We start from the raw sequence: 12,505 nt of genomic DNA, 5'->3' as shown, positions 1-12,505 counted from the left end.
AATGGGACCTAAGATGACACAGCTAGTAAGTTGACAGTCTAGAGATTCTTTATTTCAGGGTCCAAAGCCTCAACCCATGGGGTGAGATGGAGTAAGGGTATTGATCTTGATATGGGATTTTCTTTTGGAAACAATGTTTTTTTAAACTCAGTTTTCCAGAAGGTTCTGTATGAACCTCACCTTGGAGAGTGGATGTATTTTTTCATCAAACCAAGATTAAATGAGGGGGTTTTCATAGGTCCTTTAAAGCGTTGATATTCTGCCTTAAGTAGGAAGATTGAAAGAACCTTTTCCCCCTCTTTTGCCTGTAAATACTGCCATTTTCTAAGGAGATGTTATAATTATTCTCTTCAGCAGTTTGCCACAATCCAGTACCCTCAAGGCTTCTTTACGGGAGGGGACTTACTCTTCCAAGTACTCTTTTTTTTTTAATGTTTTTTTTTTCTTTTTTTAATTTTTGAGAGTGAGAGAACAAGCAGGTGGAGGGGCAGAGAGAGAGACACACACACACACAGAATCTGAAGCAGGATCCAGGCTCTGAGCTGTCAGCACAGAGCCCAATACGGGGCTCAAACTCATGAACCATGAGATCATGACCTGAGCCAAAGTCAGATACTTAACCAAATGAGCACCCAGGCGCCTCATCTTCCAAGTACTCTTAATCAGAGAAGTGCTATAGGCCTCAGGTTTTGTGATCGAGTCACCGGAAGCTTGTTTGCTGTCTAGCAATCAGGAGTTAATGTGAACAGTGGCTGTGAGACATCTGTTGGGCAGCTGGTTCCATGGGGAGTTAGTCTTTGATCAGAATGGTCTTTGGGAAAATGGAAATGTTACATATTGTCAAGGGGAAGGATCCAGAATATGGACACAAAGGCTATTGATTCTTGTGTAGCAGTTAGTTTAGTTTCAACAAATCACCTACACCACAAATTTAACAAACTGTGCTCTTAACAAAGCTAGGCACACAGCAAAAGCAATGAATGGTAATAATTTTCTTTTCAAAGGGCTGCTTTGTGAGGCTGCTGCCACCTTTCATTCTAACCTGTGTGCAGTTGAGGAAAAAAGTGTTGGCCCTTTTGAAGAGGAGAGAGGGCACCAGTTATTACCCTGGCTTTTTCCAAACTTCATAATACCTGATTGTGCCCTTCGGAGGATTTAGTTACCTCCTCTGCTTTGCTTTCTGAATATGCTACCCTGCCGTGGGAGAGAACTGGTGTGGAGAGTCACTGGAACCATTTTTGTATTTGTTTGTTAGTGGGTGTGCAGGTGACAGACATGCTGACAGTCAAAAGGAAGGTGGAGGATGCCCCCTGAGGTGGTTTGTATTTGAACGGTTCCTGTCAGTTGTTTTGGGGATTGATAATATGCCCGCTTGTCTTCTTTTCATATGGCAGCCATCTTGGCTGAGACCTATTGCTTCTGAGAGAATTCATGCTTTTGATTATAGCTGCAGGATGACAGTTGGTGTAGAGCCATAGTTCAGTCACTGACTTTGCCAAATTTAGGTGCTTGGTAATAGTTCATTATAGGTATAGTCATCAAAGGAAAGCTTTGAATGGATTCTTGACCATATTATAAAGCTGTGAAATTTTAGTTTCAATGATTATTAAAACTAATTACAGATTTTGCTTATATAATGTTCTTACCATGCATTATTATCCACAGAAACTTAGTTTCCCTCTGCCCTCCAAGAGAAGAGTTTATCAACTATTCTTCTTCTTCTTTTTTTTTTTTAAATAATGCTGGCAGAGCATTCTCTTTACTCTCATTTCTTTCTTTTTTTTTTTTTTTTTAAATATTTTTAAAATTTATTTCTAGGAGAGAGAGAGACAGCGTGAGCAGGGGAGGGTCAGAGAGAGAGGGAGTCACAGACTCTGAAACAGGCTCCAGGCTCTGAGCTGGCAGTCAGCACAGAGCCCGACGCGGGGCTCGAACCCACGAACCGCGAGATCATGACCTAAGCGAAAGTCGGACGCTCAACCGACTAAGCCACCCAGGCGCCCCTCTTTACTCTCATTTCTACCATGTCAGTCTTTCCTTTGGGATACAGTTTGGTGAATTTGGTTAAAGTATGAATTCCCAATGATCATAACAGTATGGTTCCTAAAGTAGTGGGCATTCTGTATCTGCTTGCTTCTTGGTTGCCAGCTCTGTCTTGGAAACTCTGAAGTTTCCAAGTTAACTGGAAGAGTCGGGCTTGTTACCTGAGAATTACAAATGCTAGAGGCAACAGCATTGCCTCTAAGTATTTCTAGAGTTGTTCACAGCTTCCTGAAGTATTTCATGAATTGCCTTTGGTAATAATTTTTTTTTCTATAGACTTCTCCACTCTGCTGCTGGGGATTATGAAACCTGGTCTAGATTTCGTGCTAGATTTATTAGAATTTTGTACTTTGAGAGGCGGTAATAATATGTAAGCATTGCTAGTTCCAGAGCTTCCTGTTTTGGGAGTTCTCCAAGTAATACATATGGGAGCCCTGTGTATTCTGCTTTGCCATGGCTTAGAAGGAAAGGGATCGGCTCTGCCCTCCTGTTCTCCACCTGGGTAATCTTTCTACGTGCTCCTACCAGCAGTGAGTTCCAGACTTTCCCAAAAGGTTTTCAGTGTAAGGTTCTATGTAAGCCCTCTTTTGTAAGGATTTAATATTGCTTTTGCTTAGGCCCTGGGAGCAGAGCCAGGCTATGGCGGCGTGGGCAGGAGAGGAACTGATCTAAAATTGGAGCTTATTTTCATCTTACCTTTTATCCAAGTTACTTCTAGAATCCAATATTGACTCTACCAGTGCTCCCCTGCTTCCTCCTCTGATGAACTCTTTTTCTCAAGAGTAACAACAATGAAAACAATGAAAATTAAATCTTAGAGAGATTAAATTACTTTCCAAAGATTAAATTATAGTAAATGATTGATCTAGAGCTGCATCTGGATCCCATGTCTTTTAGCCCTTTAAGAGGAAGAATTATGATCCACTGAATGAATGGAAAAGAACTGTTTTCCCCCCATATTTTTATTACTGAACATATAATGGAGCAGCATTAAAAATAACGTTTACTAAAAAAAAAATAACTCAGTCAAAACCCTACTAAGTAAACATGTGAACTGAGAGATCAGAGTACCTCTACTCTTGACTGGAATTAATTATCTTAACAATGCCATAGGCAGTTAACTTGCCCCAGACCTCTCATTTTTTTGTTGTTGTTGTTTGTTTGGTTTTTTGTTTTTTTTTAAACTCCTGGTCACTGTCAAAGACTTAAGTGCTTCTGACCATTTGTCATCTCCCAGGCTCTATTCCCTTGAGCTAAGACAGAGGATCAAATTGTCAGTTAAGATTCAAATAAATCAGAGATCTTAGCCATTACTAAGCTTTAGGAATAATTGTAAGAATATAGCAGTCAAGAGGTACGAGTGAGATAGAGAGAGTCTGAAATATCCTGTGTGAACCCCCAGGTTGTTCCTTCCCTCACTGAACAGGTTCTCTCCAGCCCAGAGTAATGGATGAGATCTCTAACTGAGGCTCCCAGGTCACCTCACAAAGCAGGGGGAGTGTTTGGGTTATGAAACGTTTCTCTTTTATACTGCCACAGAGTTGTGTAGCTTATGTGCCATTCTTCAGGGAGCCATGGAAGCAAAAGAAGACCTTTGTAGGGCAGACTGGTCTTATAGCTCCCTCCCCCCGCTCCCACTTTTATCTCCTCTTCTTTCAGAGATCTGGATTTGACCAGAGCTGCTAGCAACAACCAGAGAATTAGAATTTTTTGCTGCTTTCCCCTCAACCTTGTAATTCCTATAAATTTCCTTGACCATTTCTCCTGAGTCTAAATCTGTTCCCCCAAATTCCACAGATATCCTCTGTGATTTGCCTTACAGCTTTTACCATTTGTACTGAGAATGGATAGGCAGAAACCCTGTCATCAGTTCATCATCATAATTTTCCATCCTCTCCTTTTTTTCTTGCTAGAAAGTGCCTAACCGTTGTGATTTGTGTGAGTCTGACCTGATATTCCTGTATAACTTTGTGTTTTTCAACTCATTCACATTTACCACCCTTCCCTTCCCAACCTTTTAGCTGTGATAAAAATCTGTTGTGTTATTAAACCCTCTCATACTGAAACTTGTGAGTTAAGACCTTAGATAGATCTGGCTTTCTCTTGGAGATAGACATGGTTTTCCCTCTAGCCTGCAGGCGATGGTTGCTCATTCTTCCATATCCCATGTGTCTCTGAGTTTGGAGGTGGAACTGATGTCCTCATCATTCGTCACTGTCACTTCTTGAACAGTACTCCTCCAGTGTCAGGGAAAAAGTTCTGCTCTTTGAGGTTTATACCACTTCCTACCCTTCCCTAATCATTATTCATCTACCAACTATCATTCACCCCCCTCATTTATTGTGGTATATGGGCCTCATCTCTTTTTGAAGTCTTGTCATCAGCCTGGATGTCTTCAGTATGACCTACCTGATATCAGGCCACCTGGTTTCCTGACAGTTTGCTCATGGATTCTTTCGATACTTCATGCATGCACATGTGCATTTATTTGTGCATTTATTCAAAAAGATATATTTGGGTGGCTCAGTTGGTTAAGCATCCAACTTTGGCTCAAGTCATGATCTCATGGTTTGTGAGTTTGGGCTCTGCTGACAGCTCAGAGCCTGGAACCTGTTTCGAATTGTGTCTCCTTCTCTCTCTACCCCTTCCCCACTCACCTGTGTGCGCGCTCTCTCTCTCTCTCTCTCTCACTCTCTCTCTTTCTCTCAAAAATAAATAAGCATTTAAAAAAAGACTTTAAACAGGTATTTTGGGGCACCTACAGTGTAATGTGCCAAGTCTCATGCTAGAATTGGAGGTATAGTGGTGAGAGAGAAAAAAAAACAAAACAGGCATGGTCCTGTCATCCTAGAGCTTACAGTGTGGTGGGAGGGGAAAACATTGAGCAGATGATCACACAAAGAAATGTTATTTTATAAGTGTTATAATTGCTTTGAAGGAAAGAGGCAATAGGACTCAAAGAGTGTATAAGTAGAAAGACCTGACTTGGCCTGGGGGCTTTTCTGAGGAAATGATGGCTATGCTGAGATCTCATAAGAGGAGTTAACTGGGTAAAGAAGGGAGACAAGAGAGTTCCCACTAGAGAGTGCAGCATGCACAAAGCCCAGTTAGCAGAGGGAGCATAGTCCATTTGAGGAATGAAAGAAAGCCTGGTGAGTTGGAATTATGACAGAGGAAGAGCATGCTGCAAGTTGGGGGCAGAAAGGTAGGCATGGATCATATTCTAGATCATATTCTAGATCATATAGAATCTTTTAGATTATGTTAAGAACTTTGGTTATTGGAGCACCTGGGTGGCTCAGTTGGTTGAGCATCTAACTCTCCATTTCAGCTCAGGTCATGATCTCATGGTTTGTGGGTTCAAGCCCAGCATCTGGCTCTGCACTGGTGGCGTCGAGCCTACTTGCAGTTCTCTCTTGCCCTCTCTCTCTCTGCTCCTCCCCTGCTTACACACTCTTTCAAAAATAAATAAACATTGGGGCGCCTGGGTGGCTTAGTCGGTTAAGCGTCCGACTTTCGCTTAGGTCATGATCTCGCGGTTTGTGGGTTCGGGCCCCGCGTCGGGCTCTGTGCTGACTGCCAGCTCAGAGCCTGGAGCCTGTTTCGGTCTGTGACTCCCTCTCTCTCTGACCCTCCCCTGCTCACGCTGTCTCTCTCTCTCTCTCTCTCTCTCCTAGAAATAAATAAAACATTAAAAAAAAAAAAGGGATTGAGGCTAATGTTTAAAAATAAATAAATAAATAAATACATAAACATTAAAAAAAAAAAGAATTTTGGTTATCATTCTGAGAGCCCTGGGATGCCATTGAAATTTCTGTTTATTTAAATTTTTAAAATGTATCTTTCAAAAGATATTACATGTACATTGTACAAATTCAGAAGGTAAAAAAGGGTATTTAGTGAACAAACAAGTCTCTCACTTCAGTCTTTCAAGCTACCTCATTTCCCCTACTAAAAGCAATCATGCCAACTTGAATAGTCTTTCAAAAATAGTCTATGCATATATATGCATAAACATTATATTTTTTCTCCCCCTACACAAATTGTAGCATACTATGCACACTGCTCTGAACTTTTCTACATAACGTACCCTAGATATCATTGCATATTAGTACTATAGAGAGTAGCTTTATTCATCCCCATAACTGCATGGATCATCTTTAATTTATTTAACCAGTTCTATATTGAGAAGCTTATAAGTTATTTCCAATATTTTTTTCACTTCAAACAACATACAGTGAATATCTTTGATAGCATGTCACATATGTAATAGTATACCTGTTCAGTAAATTCCAAATTTAGCTACCTTTCTTCTGTAAAGGCTGAATTTCTTTCCTTCAGAGCACTTACATTAGTTTGCAATCCTGCATTCATTATTGTGTCTGTTTAATCTAATTTAATCCTACATTCATTATTGTGTCTATTTAATTGTCTTCCTCATCTAAATTGGAAGCTCCATCAGAGCAATTCTAGCATGAAACAGATGTGTTGTAATATTTGTTGAATGGATGAATGAATAAAGAAATAAGGATAATAGCTAGGTGGGAAGAAAAGGTGCCTTCTTAATTAAACCTTTGAGGTTATCTTTTACTAGACAGGAACAATTTGCATCTCTGTAAAAATCAAAATCATTTGTAACTTATCAGTCTTCTATAAGTTAACATCTAAATTTAGGCTCTACTCATTAGTTAATAGTTCAAATGAAAGTACATTCTCTTGGACCAGGGGTTGGCAAACTTCATTAAAGGGCCAGATCATAAACATTTTAGGGTTTGTGAGTGTTAAGATAAAACTGTTGCAGCTACTTAACTCTGCCATTGTGGAGCAAAAACAGCTGTAGACATTATATACATAAATGAGTGTGACTATGTTTCAGTAAAACTTTATATACAATAATAGACAGCAGCCCATGGTAGCCTCTAGGCCATAGTTTGCTGCCCCTGGTTTATCGAATCAGTAGTGATATCCCTTCTTTCATTCCTGATATTGTTAATTTGTGACTGCTGTCTTTTTTTTTTTTTTTGTCATCAATCAGACTAGAGTTATATCAGTTTTGTTGATCTTCCAAACAACCAGATTTTGGTCTTATTGATTTTCTGTGTTTTTTATTTATTTTCATTTCATTGGTTATTCTTATCTTTATCTTTTCTCAGCTTATTTTGGGTATAATTTACTCTTCTAGCTTTTATGATGAAAGCATAGATCATTGATTAAAATTTTTTGTTTTGTTTAAAATTTGGCCTTCTCTAGATCATTTGGAATGTGTATAATATATATGTGCAAACAAAAACCTTCATTAAAAAAATATATAAGCCCATCATATATAGATTCTGCAACTTTTTAAATTTAAAGTATCATGGGTGTATTTCTATTGCTGTATATAGAATTCTACCTCATTGTTTTCAGTTGCTGCATAGCATTCTACACTAACTATATCTGTATTGATAGACATTTAGATTCTTCAGATATTTCACCTGTACAAACTATGCTGTAATGAACATGTCACATGTGAGAAGTTCTTCAGGATAGAGGTGCACAGAATATTTTTGCTATTTTTGCTACGTGTGTAATTTATTGAATGTCTCATCTTTGATGCTCAGAGGAATTAACTCCGTGTGATTTACCACACTAACTACAATTGGTGGCTCTTTCTTTGTTATGAATTTTCTTATGTTGTTTAAGGGCTGAACTTTGGGGAAAAGTCTTCCTACTTTCATTACATTCCTAAGGTTTTTCTCCGTGTAGATTCTCTGATGTTCAGCAAGGCCCAAGCTGTGTCTGAAAGCTTTCCCTTATTTCTTGCAATGATAGGATTTTTGTTCAGTATGAATTCTCTCATATCCAGTAAGCTCTTCATAAAAGCTTTCCCACAGTCATTACACCAGTAGAGTTTCTTTTCACTGTGAGTTTTCTGATTTCCAGCAAAGGATATATACCTGAAAGATTTTCCACATTTATTTCAGTGATAGGGTTTCTCTCCTGTATGTATTTTTTGATGACTAAGCCTAAAGTCTTTGCTACATTCATTACACTAATACGGTTTCTTACTATTATGGATTTTCTGATATTGTGTCTCCATGGTTAAGTTATCCCTGAAAGCTTTCCTACATTCATTGCATTTAAAAGGCTTTTCTCGGGGCGCCTGGGTGGCTTAGTTGGTTGAGCACCCCACTTCAGCTCAGGTCATGATCTGACGGTTTGTGAGTTTGAGCTCCACATCAGGCTCACTGTTGTCAGCCAGTCAGCATAGAGCCTGCTTCAGATCCTCTGTACCCCTCTCTCTGCCTCTCCCCCACTTGCACTCTCCCCCCAACTTCGACTCTCCCCCCCCAATAAATAAATAAAAAATAAAAGGCTTTTTCTTCACTGTGTATTCTCATGATGAGTAAGGGCTGGGTTCTAAGCAGAGGCTTTTCCCACAGTCTTTATATGTGTAGGATTTCTGACTAGTATGAATTCTCTGTTGACTTTAAAAGGATAAAGTTCTTTTTGAAAGCTTTTCTACATTCATTGCATTCATGGGGTTTCTCTCTGGAATGAATCTCTGATAATTGATAATTATTGAATCCTTCTTGAGTATATCTATAAGGTTACTTGTTCATGTGAATTTTATGATGAGTTAAAGGAAATGAGCTGGGGTACCCGGTTGAGTTGATTAAGCATCCGACTTTTGATTTCTGCTCAGGTCATGATCTCACAGTTTATGAGATCAAGCCTGTATTGGGCTCTGTACTGACAGCATGGAGCATGCTTGGAATTCTCTCCCTCTCTCTCTCTCTCTCTCTCTCAATCTCTCTCCCTCTCCCCCCCCCGTCCCCCCCCCCGGCTTCTCCCATGCTCCTGCACACTCTCTCTCAAAATAAATAAACTTAAAAAAAATCTTAAAGGAAATGAGTTGTTCAGAGGCTATCTCATATTCTTTTTTTTTTTTTTTAACTTTATTTATTTATTTTGAGAGAGAAAGAGAGAGTGAACATGAGTGGGGTAGGAGCAGAGAGAGAGAGAATCCCAAGCAGGCTCTGCACTGCCCAGTGTAGGTCTTGATTCACAAACCATAAAATCATGACCTGAGCCGAAATCAAGAGTTGGCCTCTTAACCAGACTGAACCACCCAGATGTCCCACTAACCCTACATTCTTTACATTAATGGGTTATCTCACCTGTATAAGTTTTCTTGTGGGTGATGAGGGATTATATTTAAAGGTTTTCGCACAATACCTTGTCGCTTCTCTGTGGAGCTTCTGTGTTCACATTCTAGGCCTTTATCAGTCATGACACTGTATGTTCACTCTTCTGGAGCTGGTCCTTCAGAAACGTTTTGCTTTAGGACTGACATCTTTGTTTCAAACCAGTACTCCTGGACTGTACAGGCACCTGGCAGAACTTTTCATATGTCCATCCAGGGCACTACCTCTTGCTCCAGTTGGGTGTTTAGTTTTGGCTTGACAAAATGAAGCCCTTCAGACACCAGATTCCCATAGTTTTTCAGCATCACATCCATATACATGTCTGCTGAATGGCATCCCAGTGTCTCTGTTCAGTCTGTTCAGCCATGTGTCTAAATGTCAGAGATTCCTGGATATGGACTCTTAGTAGCCTCGAGCTCTCTGTCTCCTTAGCTGTTCTTCAGAAAATCCTGTTAAATCAATGGTTCTGGAGTCTAGAAGTCCAAAATCAAGCGTTTGTTCCTTCTGAGACTCTGGGTACAACCCTTCCTCAACTCTTCTTAGCTTCTAGTGGTCACTGTCAGTCATTGGTATTCCTTGGCTTGTAGCTGTGTCTCTCCAGTGTCTGCCTCTGTCATTACATAGCCTTCTCCATGTGTGTCTCTCTAGATTAACGATTTTAGACCTTTCTTATTTTCTAAAGTAAGCATTTAAAATTGGGGCACTTGGGTGGCTCAGTTGGTTAAGCGTCTGACTTTGACTCAGGTCATGATCTCATGGTTTGTGGGTTCGAGCCCCGTGTTGGGCTCTGTACTAACAGCTCGGAGCCTGGAGCCCGCTTCAGATTCTGTCTCCCTCTCTGCCCCTCCCCTACTCATGTTCTGTTTCTATCTCAATAATAAATTTTAAAATAAATAAAGCTATAAATGCTCTCTCTAAACACTGCATTAACTGCATCCTATGAATTTTTATATGTTATGTTTTCATTTTCAATCAGTTCAAATATATTTTAATTTCCCTCATGTCTTCTTAACCTACACTTGAGGTAAATTAGTATTCAGTCAAAGATTAAAAGGGAGCATTATCCAGATATCGGGAGCTCTAAATCTGTGTAACTTCCTCCTTTCTGGTTGTTTGTTCCAAAATACTAGCTATCACATTCACCTCAAACTGTTTCCTAAGTGCAGCAAGTGTGCCCTAGTCTGCCTGGGCTCTCCTTCCCTGCGCCACCATCTGGAGCATGAGGCCCTACAGAAAGCCCTGGCGGTCACGGGGCACACCTTGTTTGTTTCCTCTCTCTGGGATCACACACCTGTTTTTCATGGTCTAAAATCAGTTGTTCCCTATATTTTGTCTAGAGTTCTGGTTACTCATGGCTAGAGGGCAAGTTCTATGGCAATGCCTTCTACAGGGGCAAAAGTGGAGGCCATGGAACATTTTAAAAATTAAATGAAATAGTGGCTTACAGAAAAGTGCATGTTATTTTTATCTGTGTGGACCTCTTCACTATGTTAAATATGAGAGAATTATGCTGAGAAGAATGAGGGAAAGTTAATATAAAGGTGACTGACAGTAGTTACTGAGGTAACAGTTTATTGATTCAACACAGTCTGTGTACTTAGATAGCTGTTACCAAGATTCATACCATTGGTTACTGTGTGGGAAGGTGGATGAGGATATGAGGGGTATTTCTGTAGCTCTGGGTAGCTTCATTTTTTTCATTGTTGCTATTTCTTCATTTTTCTTAAGGAAGTTCTATTTTTTCTAGGTTTCTAAATTGCCTTGTCTGATGTTAGGTTTGTGCCAATGTCTCTCTCTTTTCTTTTAATGAACAATGGCAGATTGGCTTCCATAGCGCCTGCTCAGTCATCCAGAAGCCTGCCTTTATTTCTCTTACCTCTCAGTTGATTGGTATTCACACTTAGTCTGCTGGACATTTTGTAAGTATTTCCTGGGAGTCAAGTGGGCTTTGGCTGATTATTCCTTTTTTTTTTAAACTCTTTTTTTTTTTTAAGTCTATTTATTTATTTTGAGAGAGACAGAGACAGTGTGAGTAGGGGAGGTGCAGAGAGAGAGGGAGAGAGAAAATCTCAAGCAGGCCCCGCATCTTTACCGTGGAGCCCAATGTGAGGCTCGAACCCATGAACTGTGTGACCTGAGCCGAAACCAAGGGCCACTTAACTGACTGAGCCACCCAGGTGCCCTGACTTTGGCTGATTGTTACATTGTTGCTCTGGTTAGTCATAGCCCTTTTTCAGTTATGTGTATGTGCAGACATGATTATCCATCTCTTCAGTGTTTTGGTTCTACTGCATATTTTCTGCGTGTAATTTTATTTCTTTATATATTTGTTTAAAAAATTTTTTTTTACGTTTGTTTTTATTTTTGAGAGACAGAGAGCACAAGTGGGGGAGGGGCAGAGACAGAGGGAGACAGAATCCGAAGCAGGCTCCAGGCTCCGAGCTGTCAGCACAGAGCCCAACGAGGGGCTCAAACGCATAAACCGTGAGATCATGACCTGAGCCGGAGTTGGATGACCAACCCCCCAGGCACCCCTTCTGTGTGTAATTTTAAAAGATATTTTGTGTTCTAACCCCAGGGCCAGAGCTAGGGTGAAGAAAGAGACACATAAGGCACAAAATTTAAGGAGGTGTTCACGCTCAAGTTTGGGTAAGCCAACTCTGTACTTACATGACTCTAGAATATATTCTTCCTTAAGTTTTGTGCCTGAGGCATCTATCTTGCCTCACCCTGGTTCTGGCCCTGTATAACCCTGACCATAGTTGGGTACAGATATCTATGTAACTAAGACTTTAAAATGAGCTCTGTACAATAGCTTTCATTTAGAACATGCTTTGACTTTACTTCATCTAATAAAACAGAAGTGAGGTAATATTTCAGGAGAATTAATCCCATGCCTAAAGTAATTCTTTTTTTTTTTTTAAATATAGAACACTTCACGAATTTGTGTGTCATCCTTGCACAGAGGCCATGCTAATCTTCTCTGTATCGTTCCAATTTTAGTATATGTGCTGCCGATGAGAGCACATGCTTAAAGTCATTCAGTAGCCCAAAATTTTATCCATAAGGAACAGTAGCCAGAATTTTGGACCATGTTATTTATATTAACCACAGTAGGTCACTGTTGTCCTTCTGTTCCTTTGTTTCTTGTGATGACATGGCTTGTCAGTAGGAAGTTCATTCCGGCAGAATCACACTTAAACTTTTTGGTAATCTGACTACTGATCAACTCTGGCTGATACCATGATATGCAACACCTCCTGACTCTGGCAAAC

The 12,505-nt window shown here is 40.0% G+C and overlaps 1 protein-coding gene and 1 non-coding gene across 7 annotated transcripts in view; one reads left to right on the top strand and one right to left on the bottom strand.

Annotated features, from left to right (window-relative positions):
- Positions 1–12,505, top strand: part of KIAA0319L (KIAA0319 like) — a 94,749-nt gene that overhangs the window by 17,215 nt on the left and 65,029 nt on the right. The gene's annotated exons all lie outside the window — the stretch shown is intronic.
- Positions 12,151–12,257, bottom strand: LOC120244942. The gene has a single exon (XR_005531666.1). It is a non-coding gene; the product is annotated as a U6 spliceosomal RNA (small nuclear RNA).

The sequence above is a fragment of the Hyaena hyaena genome, unplaced genomic scaffold (genome assembly GCF_003009895.1).
Source record: "Hyaena hyaena isolate Hyena2069 unplaced genomic scaffold, ASM300989v1 scaffold_397, whole genome shotgun sequence".
In the NCBI taxonomy this organism is placed as follows: Eukaryota; Metazoa; Chordata; class Mammalia; order Carnivora; family Hyaenidae; genus Hyaena; species Hyaena hyaena.
This window is presented reverse-complemented; position numbering and strand designations above follow the sequence as displayed.